Source organism: Tachypleus tridentatus, chromosome 13 (genome assembly GCF_004210375.1).
Source record: "Tachypleus tridentatus isolate NWPU-2018 chromosome 13, ASM421037v1, whole genome shotgun sequence".
NCBI lineage: Eukaryota > Metazoa > Arthropoda > Merostomata > Xiphosura > Limulidae > Tachypleus > Tachypleus tridentatus.
In genome coordinates, this window is record NC_134837.1 from 211,181,362 (window position 1) to 211,202,486 (window position 21,125).

At 36.0% G+C, this 21,125-nt stretch overlaps 1 pseudogene across 1 annotated transcript; it reads left to right on the plus strand.

Annotated features, from left to right (window-relative positions):
- The first annotated feature begins 4,009 nt into the window (after positions 1–4,009).
- Positions 4,010–20,450, plus strand: LOC143239135 (thyrotropin-releasing hormone receptor-like; annotated as a pseudogene). Its single transcript, XR_013021028.1, has 2 exons — positions 4,010–4,932; positions 15,918–20,450. The product of XR_013021028.1 is annotated as a thyrotropin-releasing hormone receptor-like (transcript).
- Positions 20,451–21,125: the final 675 nt, after the last annotated feature.

Genomic DNA, 21,125 nt, shown 5'->3' on the forward strand with positions numbered 1-21,125 from the left:
AAATGATTTTATAATCACCAGTTCTAAAGACGGTCTGACTACTATTTAAAAAAAAAAAATTACAGTGTCGACATTCAACTAGTACGAAGCTAAGTGTCTGATTATATGACTGTTTATGTCATTCGACATTCTATAAATTCTTGAATTATTGAATAAATGAGTAAGCACATTGCAATTTATTGATAAACGTTAATTAAACTAATGTTTCCATGGAAATGTGTGTCGTTTCTTTTATAAATACCAAACCATTATTTATACTAAAATGTTACAGTGTAATAATAATGCTTAACAGAAGTTGGTGCTAAATTAGTATCTGAACATCAGAAGTCACAATAGACAATCGTATTATTGAGTTTCAGTTCTTTTCCCGATAGTATTTCCCAAGTTGATATTGAAACAAATCACGTACTGTGTAAAACACAACTTCAGTTGCTTTTTTTTCAAATAGTACCCATGCCTTCTACCTACTCTGAATAAAGGACAATTTTCTGGTAGTGATTTTAGTTTTATAGTAATGTAGGTTTCTATAATTGTATGTTTGTTTTAAATTTCAAACAAAGCTACACAAATGAGTTATCTGCGCTAACTGTCCCTAATTTAGCAATGTAAGACTAGAGGGAAGACAGTTAGTCATCACCACCAACTCTTGGGCTACTCTTTTACCAACGAATAGCCACAAATCTGAGGGATTTTTTCGATTAAAATCAGGTTTGATACCCGCGGTCACTAGAACCCAGAAACGTTAGCGCTTAACAACAATAAAAACATAAATAAATGTTGAATGCTTTCAAAATCACGCACTCGACATATTGAACCCCAAATATTGTACATCTATTTTATTACCTGTATCTTATGAACCAGTATTTCAGACGTTTATTTCTTCATTTCAACCCACTAACTCTATTTCTAACCGAAGATAAAAACTGCTCTGAATGTGATTTTTATTGTGATTTAATATTACTTTAAGGAACGCATATCATGCGAGATCTAGTTAGCCAATGTGTAATGCCTATCTTCTTGCACTAACATGAATATACACATCACGCTAGGGATGTTAGTCTCTAAATATACTAACAATTTTTTCTACAAATATTTTTTTTATCAATCATGTTAAAACATATTATCTGGTTTTATGACAGTGCAGTTTTTCAAAATTCGTATCCATTATGGCTTACGCATATCACAAAATATAAGTTCTATAAATTTCATCTAATCCAAATGTATTTTCTGAACGGAAAAAATCCATATCTTTAACTAATCCAAATATTTGCTTTGGAAAAGGCCCGCCGTGGCCAGGTTGTTAAGATACTCAACTCGTAATCCGAGGGTCACAGGTTTGAATCCCCATCACACCAAATATGCTCGCCCTTTCAACCGTGTGGGAATTATAAGTGCCGATCAGTCCCTCTGTTGGTAAAAGTGTAGCCCAAGAGATGGCGGTGGATGGTGATGACTAGCTGCCTTCCTTCTTGTCTTATACTGCTAAATTAGGGACGGTTAGCGCAGATAGCCCTGGTGTAGCTTTGCACAAAATTCATAACAAACAAACCTTTTGAAAAAAAAAGCTTGTAAACTTTAACTAAAGTCCACAATTTCCGGTTAGTTTAAAACTACGCATGAAGATGGATTTTGGTGATTGTGACATTTCTCACGTAACCACTTTCAAGAATATTTCAAATTAATATTAAGGTCCAAATAAAACAACAAAACGTAATCCGGATCTTAACTATACATTACAACGTGTCGAACCATTCCTACAATACTAATTTAATGTTAAACCTAATTTGAACAAATCTCTTTTAAAATAACATAGGAATAAGTTGAGTGTAAACAATCTGAAAACTATGTTACACGAGCATCTTATTACTAATTATGATGGTATAACAAGTGTAGCAGTAGTGCGAGAACACTTGTCATTTCTGCGTGTTTAGTGCTTCACATGTTCTAGTTCTGATTGTTCTATAGATGTTAGACTTTTGTTCTTAAAACGAGTCATTATTCGCACGCTTGCGTAAATACGTATTTGTTGCACTGTATTCAAAACAGATAATCGCAATGTAAGGGTTAACAGTCTTTAGAATTAAACTAACCTGTACGACTCGTACACAGAAATCTGTCGTCAAGTTGTGGAATCTACTTATACGGTCAGAATTAAACTAATAACAAGTACAGAAAAGTTTGTCGTTGTGAATTACTTATGGTCGAAAATAAGAAAGAAATCATATTAATTGTATGTAACAAAAAACGTTTCGTCTTACCATTAATCCTAAAGTGCCTAAGTTCAATTACAATACATATTTTATGTTAATAATTACAGACTGTTACCTTTTAATATTTTATCTGAAACCGACCTAATCAACTCGCTACAAGCCTCACAAGAGATCCCTGAAGTCTGGCTCATAAAGCTTGTTTTTTGTAAGTTTTTTTTTTTTAATTTCGCGCATAGCTACACGAGGGCTATTTGTGCTAGCCATCCCTAATTTAGGGTGTTAGACTAGAGAAGGCAGCTAGTCATCACCACCCACCGCCAACACTTGGGATACTCTTTTACCAGCGAATAATGGGATTAATCGTCACGTTATAACGGCCCTACGGCTCAAAGGGCGAGCATGTTTGGTGCGACAGGGATTCGAACCCACGACTCTCGGATTACGAGTCGAGCGCCTTAACCCACCTGGTCATGCCGTGCCCAGACTCATAAGGAAAATGAACATTGTAGAATTAGAAGTTAAAGAAACACAGCTCTAATGTCGGTTGTACATATTTCAGGAAGTAAACTATCTCTAGGGCATAGTATATCAAGAATCGATGTATGTGGCTTTATTGGCAAAAATTTGAATAATAAATAAATTAAGAATAATTTATTTAATTTTTCCATATGGGTTCAAATATCTGGAGCACCTTGTATAATCAATCAGTATAAGATATTTTTGTAGAAACTGCGCAACCACTGAATAAATAAATAGATTCCTCTTTATTATTTCGCAGTAAACGCACTTCATGAACACGAGCTAGAGGGAAAAACAGGCTTAGTATCTTTGATAAGCAACAATTAATCTATTAATCTTAATATCTTTGGTAGTTTATGTTTCTATACGATACAAATACACCTACATAGTTCAATCTTTAAGTATAGCTAGTTACTGATTAGTGAAAGGTATCTAGTAGTAGTAGTAAAATAATATTACTATAGTAGCTATAATGTGTATGTCAGTATCTATGTATGCAACCGAAATTCTGCGCCATCTATTTAATGGTACTATAAATCAAACTCCATAAAAATCCACACTTTGAGTGTTTAATATTCAGGCAATTAGAAAAATAATTCTGATTTATGTGACAACCATTTCTTTATCACAGAACATAATTTTGAATAACGGTTCTTTCCTCACAACAAGAACACGATTTTCACTAAAACTACCCTCCAGTGGCTCAGCAGTATGTCTGCAGACTTACAACTTTCTTTCATGAAAGAGTATTTTGTTCATTCTATACTCACTATTACAAACGTGGAAATTTTAACAAAATTTACAGTGTCTCTTATTTTCTCAACAGGTTCTTGGATAATGGAAGGTGATGTGTTTTAAAACTGTAATGAGGAAGAATAGAAGTACAAGATCTGAACTGCTCACATGAGCCAACAACCGAGTTGGTAGTTTTACGTCAGCAAGCTTTTAGCCAACCACAGTGCTGTGTTTCCTCAAGTTGTTATGGTATCGATTACGTTTTCGCAAATAGTAGAGGAAAAGGAAGGAGTCTGCTGAAGCTTCATCTCAGTGTTCAGTTAGGAGGAGAGAGAGCACGGGGATCGAATGATTTTCCCTGAAACTTGCACCTCTATAAGAGAGAGATCTCAGCTGTCGCTCTGTCATTGTTCGTAGTCTGGTCACTTGTTACTTAAAGGCACTTTGCTTAATATTTCTTAACGCCGCTAACATTTATAAGGCTAATTGTCTTGAACTTAAGAGATTTGGCATTTCCAAAAGTATTAATTAATGAACACCTACATTTGCTTAAGATAGTTTCTTCTTCATATTTGGAGTCTAAAACCTGTAGCGTTAGCTTGACGAGTGGTAGGAGGCTAATATTATTATCGCAGGATGGCGTCTACAATAATTCTTGAAAATTCTACTTGTGAACCAGCTAACAATACCGTTGTCACTGACGGCAACATTTCTTCATGCAATATAACAATGGATATCATAAGCACCACTACTACGTTACCAGAACCATCGTTTTACCCGATGCACTACCGAATAGTAGGGACTACATTTCAAGGTTTAATCTTTATTACTGGAGTTCTTGGTAACATAATGGTTGTCATAGTGGTAACCAAGACCCGTAGCATGCTAACGACCACTAACTGTTACCTGGTTAACTTATCTTTGGCTGATCTCATGGTTCTGGTAGCTTCTGTACCCAATGAGGTTCTGTCCTACTACTTGCTCGGAGACGAGTGGATCTGGGGCAGAGTTGGTTGTGCCATCTTCATCTTTCTTCAGTATCTAGGCATCAATGCCTCGTCTTTATCCATCACAGCCTTCACAGTAGAACGATACATCGCTATCTGCCATCCCATGAAGGCCCAGATGGTCTGCACCGTTAACAGGGCCAAAAAAGATCATCATTGGTGTTTGGGTGGTCGCCTGCATCTACTGCTCCCCTGGCTTTTCCTCACCAAGACCGTGCCCATATTCTACAAGGGGCACGAGAATATGGAAACGTGCACTTTTGCCCTCTCCAGGGAACACTACCTGTTATTTCTTTGCTGATCTTGTCCTGTTTTACGTATTCCCGTTGCTGCTGTCCTGTGTGCTGTACGGACTGATAGCAAGGATCCTCTTCACCAGCGAATTTCCTAGAAAAATGGCCAAAGAAGGAAATCCTCCAAGCGATTCAGTGAAGAGCACCAACTCGAGTGCTAGAGTACAGGTAAAAGATGAAATTTGATAATTATATCGGTACTTATTAAATAATTGATTATCAAAGTTGGTATCCCATACCAACTGAAAGACCTAAAGATTTGATGCTAAAAACAAGTAACTTTTTAGTAGAAAGTTCTTTATCGACTGAACATGAAAAAAAATTAATAATTCACTCTTCATTAAGTTACGTTATTTAATGACAGAAATAAAATATATGTTTAAGTATAAATATTTCATGGAATGTTTTATATCTAACATTTTGAACGCGAGGCATAACAGTGAACAGCCAATATATAAAAAAGTAAAAAACACCAGAGCTTCCAATAATCGAGATGTTAAGAAAACGACTATGATAAGAAGAAAAGAAGAGATAGATAGAATAACCAAATTATGACAAAATAAGAGTATTTTACAATGGAGAAATTAGGGTTAGGTGTTTTGCACGATGGACAGATGGGCAGATAAGTTATCTTGTAGCTTTGTGCAGAAATAGTTATCAGCGATTTTCGACTTTAGTACAACACGCCCTTGTTAAACACAAAAGAGACAAGAAACATATTTTTTTATTCGTATAAAATATGGATTATCAGACTCTAGTGGCTACCATTATCAGATTCTATTGACTCCCAGATGTCTCAGAGGTAAGTTTCTGTACCTACGGTAGACAGAACACAGATAGCTCATTGCGTAGCGTTATGTATAAAAACGAACAAACAACTTCTTGTAAATTCTATGATAAATTATATAAAACAAATGATGAACAACGAACACTGCCAGGCATCTTGCAAATGGTCATTTCACGTGCAAGAGAGTGATTTATTTGTATGTTTATAAATTACCACAAGATATACGTAGTGCTAGAGTACTGATTTGTTCCGACTACATATGAATGTACGAGCGAGGGTTGCAAAGCGAGGGATGAAAAAAAGAGTGAAACGAAAAAAAAAAAGGTAATTTGTTTTTAAGCTAACGAATATAAATATTTTCTTGTCATGACTTCTTGTGACGTCAGCATGAAAATGTAGTTCTACACGAAATATAAGAAGGCTGAACTCAGATGTAAGTCCAAATTATGCGTCTTTCTCAAAACTAAGTATAATTATTTACTTGTCAACACATTGCATTTTATATTTATGGCAAACTTACTAATGGTCCGGCATAGCCAGGTAGTTAGGGCATTGGACTCGCAGTCTGAGGGCCATAGGTTCGAATCCCCGTCACACCAAATATGTTCGCTCTTTCAGCCGTGAGGGCATTATAATGTGACAGTCAAGGCCACTATTCGTTGGTATAAGAGTAGTCCAGACGGTGGGTGATGATGACTATTTGCATTCCCTCTAGTCTTACATTGATAAATTAGGGACAGCTAGCGCAGATAGCCCTCGTGTAGCTTTGTGCGAAATTCAAGAACAAACAAACCACTAATGCTATTTGCCACTGCCCTTAATTTTGAATTACTGACCTGATGGAAGGCTACCCGTTCGCAACATTCACTACCATCCATGCTAAGAGATTGACAGTCACTCTTATAACGCACCGACAGCTTAAAATGTAGGGAAGACTTTGCGACATTTAACAAATTAGAACCGAGATTTTAGCGTTGAAATCTAGAGTTCTTCTACAGGACTAGTCTGAGTTATTCTTGTTGATACCTTCATAGTTATAAAACACAGATGTTTAAAACTGTAAAACCTGTCATGTATATTCTAAACTTTAAGAAACTATTAGAAACTAATGGGTCTAAAATGTGTGACAAAATCATGGTAAATACAGATGTTTTTTTCGTATACTAGTTTTTGAATCCGTAATGGACAAAAGAGAGAAAGATAGAGAATAGGTGTGTAAAGATAACTTTCATAAAATTACGTCCACCATCACACAGCCCAACTGACGATTTATTGATAGCAAATGAAAGGTTCTAGATGCAGTATGATATTTTAAACGTTACGGGTTGAAATCGCATTAGGGACCATTAGGCTTATGATGTTGGATAAAAATCGCTTTAACTGCAGACGTTTTCTTCCAAATTTCACTTAAAATTCACTGTGAAATGAAGTCTAGATGCGTGTAAAAATAGCTTGCGCATCTCAAAAGCTAATCTGCCTTAAAGCTCTTTATTGACTCTGAGGGAAGTCTGAAATCTTATCACGTTCAAAAACCGGGTTTCAATGCAGATAGCCCATTGTGTAACTGCAGTTAACAATAACCAAACAAAACAAACACTGGCTGAGGGACCTTTGGCTCATGTCAGAATTCTTGAGTTGGGCCAGTTTTTATTTTGTTTTCTTATTTCATTTCAGCTCCAGTAAGGAAACAGACGAGCTAGCAGAGAATTTCTCCCCCTTAAACCAGTAGTAAGGATAGGCAGAGGTATTTAATTGTCTTCAATCAGTGTGGTAGACACGAGACTGAAGTAAAAGTTAGGAGTGGACAATAAGTAGAATATGCGTAAAATAACAACTATGAGGGAGAAACTGTGATTACTTAATATGGATAGATACAACGTGACAAAAGTGACATTTGGATCATCCACTGTCAGAGATCCCCAAGATCCGTTATGGCCACGTGGTCAAGGCGCTCGACTCGTAATCCGAGAGTCGCGGGTTCGAATTCCTGTTACACTAAACATGCTCGCCCTTTCAGCCGTGGGGGCGTTATAATGTGACGGTCAATCCCTCTATTCGTTGGTGAAAGAGTACCCCAAGAGTTGGCGATGGGTGGTGATAACTAGCTGCCTTCCCTCTAGTCTTACACTGTTAAATAAGGGACGGCTAGCGCAGGTAGCTCTCGTGTCACTTTGCGCGGAATTAAAAACAACAACAACAAACAAACAAACAAGAGATCCCCGATATACAGCAGGCTGAATGAGTCTCCATGGTGGACGTTTTACAGACAAACCGAGTGAGTCCAAAAAGATAACATTAGTGACATGCCGTTATCTCTGTTTTTGAGAGATATTATGGAAGGTTATCTTCTGTGGGACCAGAAAGAATAATTCAATAAAACAATATTAGAATATGACGTTCCAGAATATGTAGGTAACGACCGTATATTATAACAACAAATAATGCATAAACAAACAAAATGTGCTATTTAGTAAAAGGAAATAATTCAGTTGTCTGTAGACTTAAAGGAGGCATTACACGAAATTGAATTTTTTGACAACTTTACCCCAGGTGGGAGTAAGGTTAACTTCTCAAGTGAGGTTCCTGTCAATGGTAGTGCTCAGATATTTAAGATAATTTATAATGATCACGATCAGGCTTGAATTTCCTACTCTTAGGCCAAATATCACAACTATATATTTACTGCTGTATAGTGTAAGACGTTATATTTTACATCAATAGACGAAAAAGATAAATAGCTTGTTAAAAACTATCGTTAAGACTGCTCAACGTAAAGTCAGTTGCAAGTAAGAATGAAAGAGATGGACAAGATGGCCAGTTTGTGGCACATCTGTAACATGGAGCACATCAAGTAAAGATAACTCTAGCTAACAAAATTTTTACTTTTTCTTGTTCCTGGGCAGAAAGTGTTATTTCCGAATTGCTTATGTCTAAAGTAAATGGAAAAGGCCTATTTTTATTTCAAACTTTGCTTTTGTGACATGGGAGCGTATAACGAAAACATGAGGGGAGACTATATTTGTGGGCTGATACGTAGAAATGATTTACATTACAGTTACAAGTCTCAGAAAACTACTCACTTCTAAACATTTTGTATAACTTCAGTATAAATGCATGTAAATCTTGATTCATTTGCCTGTTTTTACATATAAAATAGGTTAATTTTTAAATTTCATTATACAGGTTACAAAAGCAAAGTTTGAAGGGAATAATGGCCATTTTCTCTACTTTTATAACATAAGCAATTAAGAAATAACACATACTATCCAGGAACAAAATTTGTGTTACATAATGTAGTGTAAGAAACTATCAGTGTGACATGGAAGAGTAGATATAAATTGTTCTTCAGTGATATGAGAACCTGATGATCAAAGAAGATGTAATAGGTAATTTCATGAAGCGAAGTTTATAAAAGAATACACAAATGGTACAATATGTTTTCCCAAAGTCACAAAAACAGAAGATGAGGAAAGCTGTTAGTATTAAAATAATTGGTGCTAACATCAGATAACAGAATCTAGTTTAACGTTTGGGCAGGAAATTCTTTTCCTCGATAAAGCAGTAGATAGAAAGACTAAAGTTCATTCATATGCCCTGCTGAAAACACTCTTAAAACTAGAGAGCTTTAAACAAGGTGTTTCAGGCTTAAGAAACCAAAGGATTTGGAAAGTTTCTATGAGCGATGGTAAAACCTGAAAAATGAAAATTGAGATAAATGAAAGAGGAAATAGTAGATGTAGTTTGCACTACTCAGGTGGAGTTTGTTATGCTTTCCAATTCAGATATTGTATTTCGTTAATGTAGAGCATTACAAATATTAGACACAGTGATAGATGGATTTGAAAACTGTCATCATGTAGATGATAGGAAAAATTAGGAGACAGTACAAGAAGATGGGAAATATTTTGAGTAATAATAGTGTCATGATATGACTGAGAAACTGTTTCAAAATAGCGAAGACACTAGCACTTTTCTAAAGAAGTAGAAGGAACAACGTTATTAAAGTGAACTGGATATCGAGGAAAGTGTTGGTAACTGGCTTGTTAGTAGTTAAAGTTGAGTCCAGTACCGGAAAGGATGAGAAGTGACACTTAGTTTGATGCGTTTTCTCATTTCGTGTAGATTCTTTACCGTAGAATAAAATTACAATCCTTTCAACGAATAACGTATGTAGTTTGAGAGATTTCAGTTCTCTGAATGTTGAAATTCACGAGGTTGATGTATCAGTAAAAAAAGCTTTACGCAAAAAAATAACATTTGAAATGTTTTGATAACTGGCCGAAAGAATGGAAAATGCAACAATATGAACTAAATTATTAATCTCATCAAACGTGGAGTGGTTTGAATCAATGTCTCGAAGTGCACCAGTAATAAGTGTTTGAAAAGACCAACCAGCTTTACTAAAATTCGAAAATGTATGAATAGGCGATGGTCGTTCGTGTATAGGAGGTTCTGATAGAAACCTGGTGATGGAGCGGCAATCTTGGAGATAGTCTTCTAGGAAATACAAGTAGTCAAGTCGTAAAAAAAAATTAAAATTAGACTAAATACTTATAATACCTTGTAAACGACGAAAACTGCAAACGTTAGAAACCAATAGCCCTAAGATTTGTGGTAAAGATTCATTTTTGGGTTGCATATGTTTTGTTTATTCACTTTCTTTTAATCTGTCAGTTGTAGATTCAATGAAAATCAGGGATGTATAACCTTCCAACCCCTCTTACGAGTTCTGGTAATAAACGAAAAGGTATCTTGGTCAGTGACCTTTGAAAGACAGAAGATAGATCCAAAAATTATTTTTACACTCTTATTTCGAATCCATAAAGAAAAATTAATAGGAAAATGAAAAAAAAAGACACTTGCAATCAGCGTGGTCTTTTATCACATATTTCAGACCTATTGGTTTTAACTATTATATTTTAAAATTATTTATGACAGTAAAGATAGCTAAAAACTATGCTGCTAGCTAGCGAAATACTTTATTAGTGAATATGACAGACAGAGAAGTTGATTGCATATTCAGGGAGTAATGTGGTCAAACTAAACCCGCATTGAATCTTTCTTACTTATCTCGAACGCTTGTTCACCAGGAATTGTTATTACGACAGCTGTCACAGGATAAGTTTGATTAAGACGTAACAATAACCCATCCATTCAGTTCAGTCTTATACGTTCGGCGTTATTATTTTTAAGCAAACATAACGTTCAAATGAAAACTTCGTATTGTCAACATTGTATTTCTTTGTCGTGCCCATGATTGCTTGTTCGGTTTCAATGTTAACATTGTTTGATATCTTTCTAACACAATGCTGATGAGATACTGAAACAGCTTTACTTGTTTTATTTTACAACTGCCTACAATCACAGCTTGTTTCTATGTAGCTTGTTTGTTTGCTTTGGAAATTTGCGAAAAACTACACGAGGGCTATCTGCGCTAGCCATTCATAATTTTGCAGTGTAAAACTAGAGGGAAGGCAATTAGTCATGACCACCCACCGCCAACTCTTGAGCTACTCTTTCATAAACGAATAGTGGGATTGACCGTCACATTATACACTCCCACGGCTGAAAAGACGAGTATGTTTGGTGTGACGGGGGTCCGAATCTACGACCCTCAGGTTACGAGTCGAACACCTTAACCCACTTGGCCATGCCGGGCCTATTCTATGCAGCAGTAACATTTTAGTGTTTTAAATGACATCTGTTTATCCGTGCTTTAAGTGCTATCCAGCCTAATATGGATACTAAGTAATATTTTGTTGTGAACTCGGTCTTCTGCACCCCAGTCTGCGGACTTACAACGGGTTGAAACGGCGTTACGATATATGAAGTCCATTGTGCAGCTTTTTGCTTAACTTCAAACAAACAAACGTCATATAATATATAGTTCTTTAAACGCGGTCTTCCTGATGCAACGTATCTAATCATTCCCAGTTGGGCCCGGCATGGCCAAGCGTGTTAAGGCGTGCGACTCGTAATCTGAGGGTCGCGAGTTCGCATCCCCGTCGCGCCAACATGCTCGCCCTTTCAGCCGTGGGGGCGTTATAATGTGACGGTCAATCCCACTATTCGTTGGTAAAAGAGTAGCCCAAGAATTGGCGGTAGGTGGTGATGTCTAGCTGCCTTCCCTCAAGCCTTACACTGCTAAATTAGGGACGGCTAGCACAGATAGCCCTCGAGTAGCTTTGTGCGAAATTCAAAAACAAACAAACAAACATTCCCAGTGTCCGTGAACTCTGGATTTCGAGTGCAACTTTGATTTCGTGTTCTTGGTGTTTTATCAGCATAATGCATTGTGGTTAACAACACGTAGTTTACTGTAATAACTGTGTCTCTGAACATAAATAGTGAAACTTTTCTAATTACACTTAATTCTTTTCGTAATATCTTCCTAGTTTAATATACAAACTGGTTTCTACAAATCCTAATGACCTCTTTTTTTACTTAACAATGCTACTTGGACTTAAAACGCAGCGCAGTGGAATTTCTTTTAAAGGTTTTGTTGTTAATAATTGTTAATATCTATCACTACAATTATGGAACACTTTTACCAACGTTATATTCGTTTATGTATACTATTTCTCTTATCCTTTGACGAACGTGAAGATTCATTTTATTTACGATTAATATTCGTGTTATTTTGACCCACCAATGATTTATTATAGCAACACAATACTCGTATATAAATAGGGATGGTACATTGATAATGGCGCTTTATTGCACGTGCCCGACATGGCCAAGTGGTTAAGGCACTCGACTCGTAATCCGAGGGTCACGGGTTCGAAACTCCGTCACACTAAACATGTTCTCCCTTTCAACCATGTGGGCGTTATAATGTGACGGTCAACCCACTATTCGTTTTGGCGGTGGGTTGTGATGACTGGTTGCTTTCTCTCTAGTTTTACACTGCTAAATTAGGGACGGCTAGCGCAGATAGCCCTAGCGTAGCTTTGCACAAAATTCAAAACAATAAACAAACAATCGTTGCATGTAAATAGCCGCATAATTTATTCGTATTAACGTTGCTTTAGAGTTATGCTTTGACATAATCTAGTAGATTATATTTGATGCGAAACATCCTTTGAAGCTGTTTATTTGTTTTAAAGCAGATTACTGCCAATTAAATAAAGCAACTACTATAAGCAGTTATGGTTGAAACTTACTGAAGTGAAATAAGATACGAAACCACAGTTGATGCCAGTCTGGAGCAAAACTCATATCCGTCAAGTGAAGCCTGCTTTATTGTTTGGTGGCTTGAACAGGAAGGATATTAAACAAATTGATGAAAGACTCGCAAGTCAGACGTATGCGATAACATGATATCAACGGATATTCGTATAAGAAATGGAGTATAAGAAGTAATATATATAACAGTTCTAATCAAACATATACTTATAGACTTTCTTACAGTTCCAATGGGTATTTTTCCTTTCTTCTACTTAAACCTGGTTTTGGAAGCCAACGTTCTCTAAGATTGGTCTCAATGTCCTTCACAGGGTGGGGTAGCGAAGGTCAGAGATAATAAAAAAGGACCTTGAATATCATCCTTTAGAAGTGCAATAAACCTTCGATACACGCACACATACACACACACTAGGATATTTTGTTTGCTCGTTTGTTGTTAGGCCCAAAGATATACAATAGGCTAACTTTAGTGTACTCACTACGAGTATCGAAACCAGGTTTTTAGCACTAGTGCGAGTGTACTGTTGCGTCCACTAGGGTTAGATCGCACATGGTCTGGTGAAAGAGTTGTACGATTCATGTATATCCGTTCCTAATTACAAACTGCTGCCAGGAGAAAGCCAATATCATCCTCCGTCACAGGGACCTTATACTGTTGTCTGAGCCAAATACTGGAGCATCACGTTTCACGTCTTAGAATTTTCCGCATGTAGTTCATATTCTAACCGCTAAGAAAGACGTTAGAATTAATACAATTAATCTAACATTAATCTTTTTTCACACTATTTTGTGTTCTTTATGGGGAGGAGGTGGCCAACTGGTGATGCAATAATTTGTTTTCTTATGTTTTGTGTGTTCTGGAGGCGGTGGCCAACTGGTGATGCAATAATTTGTTTTCTTATGTTTTGTGTGTTCTGGAGGCGGTGGCCAACTGGTGATGCAATAATTTGTTTTCTTATGTTTTGTGTGTTCTGGAGGAGGTGGCCAACTGGTGATGCAATAATTTGTTTTCTTATGTTTTGTGTGTTCTGGAGGAGGTGGCCAACTGGTGATGCAATAATTTGTTTTCTTATGTTTTGTGTGTTCTGGCAGATCACGTTCGTAATAATAACAAACATATACATACATGCAAAACTGAAACTGATTAAACAGATCCGGTGGATCAGGTGTACGTTTATGGATCTATCTCAATACTACAAAAATGTATTATGAAGTTTATTGTTGTAACGAAGCAGCTTTAAACAATAAACAGAAATGGCTAAACAATATGATGGACTTATACGCGGTTAGGCTTAATCGACGTTTGTCAGTGAACCAGCTTGGCAGAATCAATACGTCACATTTGATTACACAATCAAGTTTTTTTTCTAATTTTCAGGAATTACTCGAGTCCGAGTGCAAAATTCTAACGAAAATCCGCATTGTTAAAGTTCCGATTTTCTATTGGATTCCAATAATTAACGTGTTTTTCTTACACCAACACCACACTTCCTAATTTGTTGTTATTTCTTCATTAACTCACGTTTGTTTGTTTTTTTCCGAAATATACAACAATATGAACTGCGCTTTGAAACTTTATATCTGTTAAAACTTGGTATGGAAATTTCATCATTTTGTTAAGAAACAAAATGGTTCGGTTTGTTTTGAATTTCACGCGAAGCTACACGAGGGATATCTGCGCTAACCGTCCTAATTTTGCAGTGTAAGACTATAGGGAAGACAGCTAGTCATCACCACACACGGCCACCTCTTGGGCTACTCTTTTACCAACGAATAGTAGGATTGACTGCACATATTAACGCACTCACGGCTGAAAGGGCAAGCATGTTTGGCGTGACGGGGATTCGAACCCGCAACCCTCGAATTACGAGTCGAGTGCCTTAACCACCTGGCGCGAAATTCAAACCAAATCAAACCACTTGCATGTGTTTGTCGTTGTTACCGTTATCCTGTTAGACATCGTTAAACGTAAGTTATTTTGTCATTTCATCCGAACCAGGAACTGGTAGTATTAGGTGAGTATAGTTATTTTTATTCTTCAGCCAGTGACACGTAAAAAAATTGAAATTCGAAACACTTAAAAATACAAAACAGCTTTTATGTCAAATACACTCGGATCGCACCTCACGTAGAAACTAAACAACTATTATATGAAGAGTTAGCTTGAGAAATACGTGACAGAACTCTATAAAGTGGGGCTTCGTTTTACCTCACACTTTCCGTAATACCAATAGCTCTTTTGGAAGCGCGTTTTTACCTTTCATTCGCAGCTTTAAAGTGTTTGGAATTGCCAGGAAGGTGTTTGTTTTGATTACTTGTAAGCACGCTTTTAAAGTCTTTATGTTATCGTGTCCCTGCGAAAGCATGCCTCTGTCTGAAAGCCATGGTTGCATTCAAGCTTACCGGAGATTCTTTAAAACAGGGAGGCGAAGATGCGAACAAAGCCGACTACGTCAACTAGTTCAACCTCATGCGTGACGCTGACCCAAGTTCTCTCGGATTTTTGTTTTGATTCTTTCCATCGCGATAGCCAAGTATCTGTTTAAAGGTTCTGTGGGTTAGGTTTGAATTCTGGGTAAAAAACAAAAACAAAATTAAAATGAAGGCATTTTACTAAACTGTTGATGAAAAATCTAACATCGTTATCAAAGAAGTTTTTAAATGTTATTTTAACGCAATCTAGTTTTCAAGGAATGTTGTGGATTCAACGCACAAATAAATACGTTTTCTAATATCGACTATAGTCGGTATCTGTGAAGCTATGATTTTAATAATATTTAATTTCTAGTAGTCACATGAACACATGCAACATGAAAAAGTTGTTTTCCAAGTGCAAAGCTACACAATGCTTACTCGTTGGCGGTGGGTGGTGATGACTAGCTGCCTTCCTTCTAGTCTTACACTGCTAAATTAGGGACGGCTAGCACAGAAAGCCCTCGTGTAGCTTTGTGCGAAATTTAAAAACAGACAAACAAAAAAGTATAACTCGCGGTGCTTAAAGAGGAAAAACACATTATCTTTGTCAAGTGGATTACTTGGTATCTGTTTTTTTGGTGTTTATATCGGACCTACTTTTGTTTTTCAAATTAATTAAAACTAATTATTGTTGTAATTCGTAGCAATACCTTTTTTATTCATTAAAATTGAATTATGACAACTTCTCTATCTTCGTTTGTTTCAGGTGGTGAAAATGCTTGCTGTCGTCGTGGCTGTTTTCGCAACCCTGTGGCTGCCCTATCGAGCTCTTGTCGTCTACAACTCTTTTGCGAAACACCGTTACATGGAGCCCTGGTTCCTGATGTTCTGTAAAACAATGATTTTCATCAACAGTGCTATCAATCCAATCCTGTACAATGCCATGTCTGTCAAGTTTCGGCGTGCTTTCAGACGGACTTTATCTTGTCAAAAGAAGAACTGTCAACGAGGACCATACGGCAGTGTGGCAGGGTCTACCAGGTACCTGCCAAGTACCTTAACCACGGCCACAACAAGGCTAGCTTCCTGTAGAGTAGAAAAACTACAGCAGGTCTAAATTAACATCGATTTAGTTTGTACAATATTCCAGGTAGGGATACCACATATACTAACACTGAGAACATCCTACAATATAAAGACATAATGAATGTAATCTAATAATTTCTCACTAGATGAACCCAGGGTAGAGACACCATCATCCATTCTTATACGTATACTAACAATAACAACATCCTACAATATAAAGACATTATGAGTGTAATCGAACAGTTTCTTACTAGATTAACCCAGGGTAGGGACACCATCACTAGCTCTTACATTTGTATTAACAGTTAGGACAACATCCTACAATATCAAGACATCATAAGTGTAATCGAACAATTTTTATTAGATGAACCCAGAGCAGAGGAAATACCGACCACTTTTACATACATACTAACAATAAGGACAACATCCCATAATATAAAGACGTTGCGAATGTAATCCAACAACTGCTTACTAGATGAACCAAGGGGAGAGATAATACAACTTTATTATAGCAGCCAGTACATTGTTTCTTCAACAAATGTCGACAATCACTGGCTTGTTAAAATAAACATTGCGTGTAAACTATCATGCTAAGTAAACAAGACAACGCTTTTAAATATATTGAACTTTCAGCGGCTGAAATATCAAAAAAGACGTTACCGATAATAAAAAGATACATATGGGAAACTTGTACCATCTTTAAATGAAAGAGATTAATTATACAATTACAGTCACTTTTCAAATTGTAGCTACAGTCCTAACCACAAATTGTGTGCAACGATTCCATTACGTTCGTTCATTTTGAGAACAAACAAAAGTATCCGGACACAACAATCCTTTATTGCCATGACGACCTATAAATATCCCTTTAGCCTAACGAGGTTACTGTGGTGAAATGAATATTCGAAACTAAATAAAGATTATTGCAATAAAGAGAGAAAGGACTAGATGGAAGAAAATCGTACAGAGAGAGATATATTTTTCTGAATATACTCTTTCATTGTAACAATAAATATAAGGAATATTTGGAGCGAAATAAACAGAAAGGAAGTTACATTGCTTGAACTTTGACATAAAAGAAAAATTAACTGAATTGAAAAAAAGAAAACATGATTTGGAATGTTAAGAGGTAATTTTAATATCTGTTTTAAAATTATGTTTATTAATACACGACGTTTGTAAATTGTTTGTCTTTTAGCTTCCAAAATATCGGCTGTCTTTAAAATTTTCACCCAAAAATATAATTTCTATCTTTTGCTTACTCTATCGGTGTTCAAAGGTAAGATTACATTTACATCCTTGACCACTGACAAGAAACGATACGTCAGTCTGTCCACAAAGAGAAATTAGATTCGATTTGCCAAATAACTACCGCTGACGCCAAATGCTTGTTACAAGAGTTTGGTGTCAGCGACAATGAAACTAAACCTTTGTTTCATTGTCGCTAATGCCAAACTCCTGCAACAGAGACTTAGTTTCGTTGTCGCTGACGCCAAACTCATATATCATTTATCCGCTAAGGGATCCAGTTTATACAACGACTAAAGATAGTTGATCCAGGAGTGATTAATTTCATACAAATAAAACGTTTGTCCTAGTTTGAGCTAATATGTTTAAAAGCGAGTCTCTATTTATTATGAAATAATCTTACATGTTTTCTCCCGACATTTCGAAAGAAGGAGAAATTTGTTTTCCAAACATTTTGAGAACAACTCTTAAAATGTCTTCACTTCAATAATCGTCTTCTATTTCATTTCTGATTCTTGTTTATCGTTTCTATATGTTTTAGTATCTTTATACTGTGTCGTTAAAGTCCTACAGATAATTTGTCGTGTAGCTCTGTGCTTAACTACAAACAGCACCTTATTAAAGTCCTTTTGTCATGGTTAGCAATAGATATTTCGTGATGTTATGTTTACGTTTCACAATATTATCGTAGAAATATTAATAAGTGTTACTAGGAACGTTTCAAAGCAATCTAACACCGAGCTTTCTTTGCAGTATGTTTTGTTACAATTTTAACAAGAGCAACAACGTTTAATAAACAATTTAAGCTCAGTCTAACAATGAGTGTTTTGTGCCAGTGTGTTTGTTACAACTTTACCCCAACATACAAGGATTATCAGAAAACCTTTATTCCAGTCTTGTTTTATGTTTGTTTTTGAATTTCGCGCAGAGCTACACTAGGGCTATCTGTGCTAGCCGTCAATAATTTAGCAATGTAAGACTAGAGGAAAGGCAGCTAGTCATCACCACCTACCGCCAACTTTTGGGCTACTCTTTTACTAACGATTAGTGGGATTGACCATCACATTATAACGCCACCACGGCTGAAAGGGCGAGCATGTTTGGTACGACGGGGATTCGAACCCGCGACCCTCAGATGACGCTTATTCCAGTCTAACATTGACAATATGTTTTGTGACAGCGTTACCCTAACATATAAGGGTTATCAGAAATCCTTTATTCCAGTCTAACAATGAGTGTTCAGTGACAGTGTGTTTTGTCCCAACATAGAAGGATGTCAGAAATCCCTTATTCAAGTCTAACAATGACAGTATGTTTTGTGGCAGCTTTATTCTAGCCAGAGCTACAAATGTTATGAGACCTCTTTCATCTCCGATGACAATTATTTCTATGTCAATATAAATGCGTCATCTTAAGAACGTTTATTGACAGTTGATTTTTTATTCGATGTCTGGAAATTTTAGAAACATAAGGAGAAATTATTACTTATTTTTTTAAAAAAATACTCCATTAATTTATTATTTTTAAGCACGTTTATATTCAATTTCTTTTCACTTTTGGAATACTAAGATGACTGTTGCTTTTCCAAATCTAAGTTTTTATTTATTGTTTTATCAAATATACCAACTTCTATGGTACACAGTGCTTGTTTCTGATGGTCTCATAACTCGTCTGTTGTACATCAGTTAATTTTGTTCTATTCTATGCCAAAATGACCCATAAAAAATAAATAAAGAAATAAAAGATTAATTAGACAGTGAATTTTAAATGTTTCCGTTATCCACAAGACAGGAAAAGAATTTTAATCAACGTAATGTTAACACAGAGATGACGGAAACGAGTTTAGTTCATCGTAATGACTTGATTAATTCACAGCCAAACTAAAGACATACAAAGCATTGTTAATATATGATAGGAAAAGTATGTAATTTGGAGAGTTTGGTTTCAATAAATTAGAATGCTGCGGTCTCACTGAGTGACGTCAGTGATTAACCTTCAACATCATATAAAATCTAAAAAAAAAACTATCGTTATATATCGAGGTAGAATAATCAATCAGATATTTCAAAACGAGGACATCAAGTTACAACTAGACTTAACACTCACGTCGCTTAACTCGCACTCTGAGAGTCGCAGGTTCGAATCCCCGTCATGCCAAACATGATTGTATTTTCAGCCGTGAAAATGTTATAATGTGACTGTCAATTCCCTTATTCGTTGGTATCTAGAAGTAATAACAAAAATGACAAGCGGTTAGTGTATACACCTATAATGTAAGATCTGCTTGAAACAGATGATGGACCCCCCGCTAGTACAGCGGTAAGTTTAGGGATTTACAACGCTAAAATTAGGGGTTCGATTCCCCTTGGTAGGATCAATAGATAGCCCGATGTGGCTTTGCTATAACACAAACAGACGCTTGAAACAGGTGATTACGCATTGTTAATGTTTTGTCCAATAATATTTGCCATTTCCAGCTTTTAGATTGGTTATTAATTATCTTCCGCATACTTGGATCAGTACGTCTTAAGGTTAGGAAATATTGTGGTAACACAAAAATTAGTTTCGTACGATACAACAATCAAAACGTTTATAAAACTTCGTAAACCATGATTAACTGTCTTTTTTTTTTTTCCAAATCAAGTGTTTAACTGCAAGTTGCTCACGTCTGTAACTAAACATATGTTGATAAACACTTTTTATGCTCGGTACATTCAACCACATAGAAGATAAGATTTGTCTGTTTCAGCAGACGGTGTTTGACCAATAAAGAGCTAAAAGTAACATTTCTTTTTTCCAACAATTCTCGTTCAAAACATACGAAGATTTGCAAGCTTAGAAATTATAGTAAATTTGTTTTAAGCCTAACGGTTGAGGTATACTCACTCCAGACAAGGGTTTAAAAATCATATATATTATTTTAATGTTCTCTCTATATCAGAATTTTGTAGCGTTTGTAATATGAACCACTCAGGAAATAATAAAGCTGGTTGGCCAGCGAGAGTGTGGGCAAGCGAATAGCATTTCAGAATTTGGGTCTACGGGTCCAAGGTTCGAGTCTTATTACTATAAAATCAAATCAAAATTGTGCATCGTACTTTTAAGCCTTGCGTGTGTTATGAGGTGATGGTAAAAATCTCGCTGTTCGATCAGAAGAGAGTTGACCGTGGGTGCTTTTGATAGCTGCCCCTTTGCTAGTCTATCTTTTCAAAATTAGTGGCGGCTAGCGTAGATGTAAAGTAACTTTGCACAAATATCCATAAAACAAACAAAGGAATAATAATGAAATATTAAACATGATAGGTCTTCTAAATATCTATGTTAACATTGTTTTTTTTTTATCTAATGTCCCTTAACTTTCTTTGTTGATTTATCAATAGAGTTTTAGTTGCTGTTTTTTTTCAAAATTTATTTGATAAACTACAACATTTTAAGATGGAAAAACTGGATTAATCTTCAGACCACAGGATGTGGTATTCGCAATATGAAGACAGAGATCAAAACTACGGTAAGAAAAGAAAGTGTTTTGCTGCAAAGAGGGCTATCGGCAAGATGATTATTAGAGGCAGAGATCTGAGAATCTGCAATATTTACTTATTTTAGTTTCTTCTCTATCACATATTTAACTAAAATAACTGTC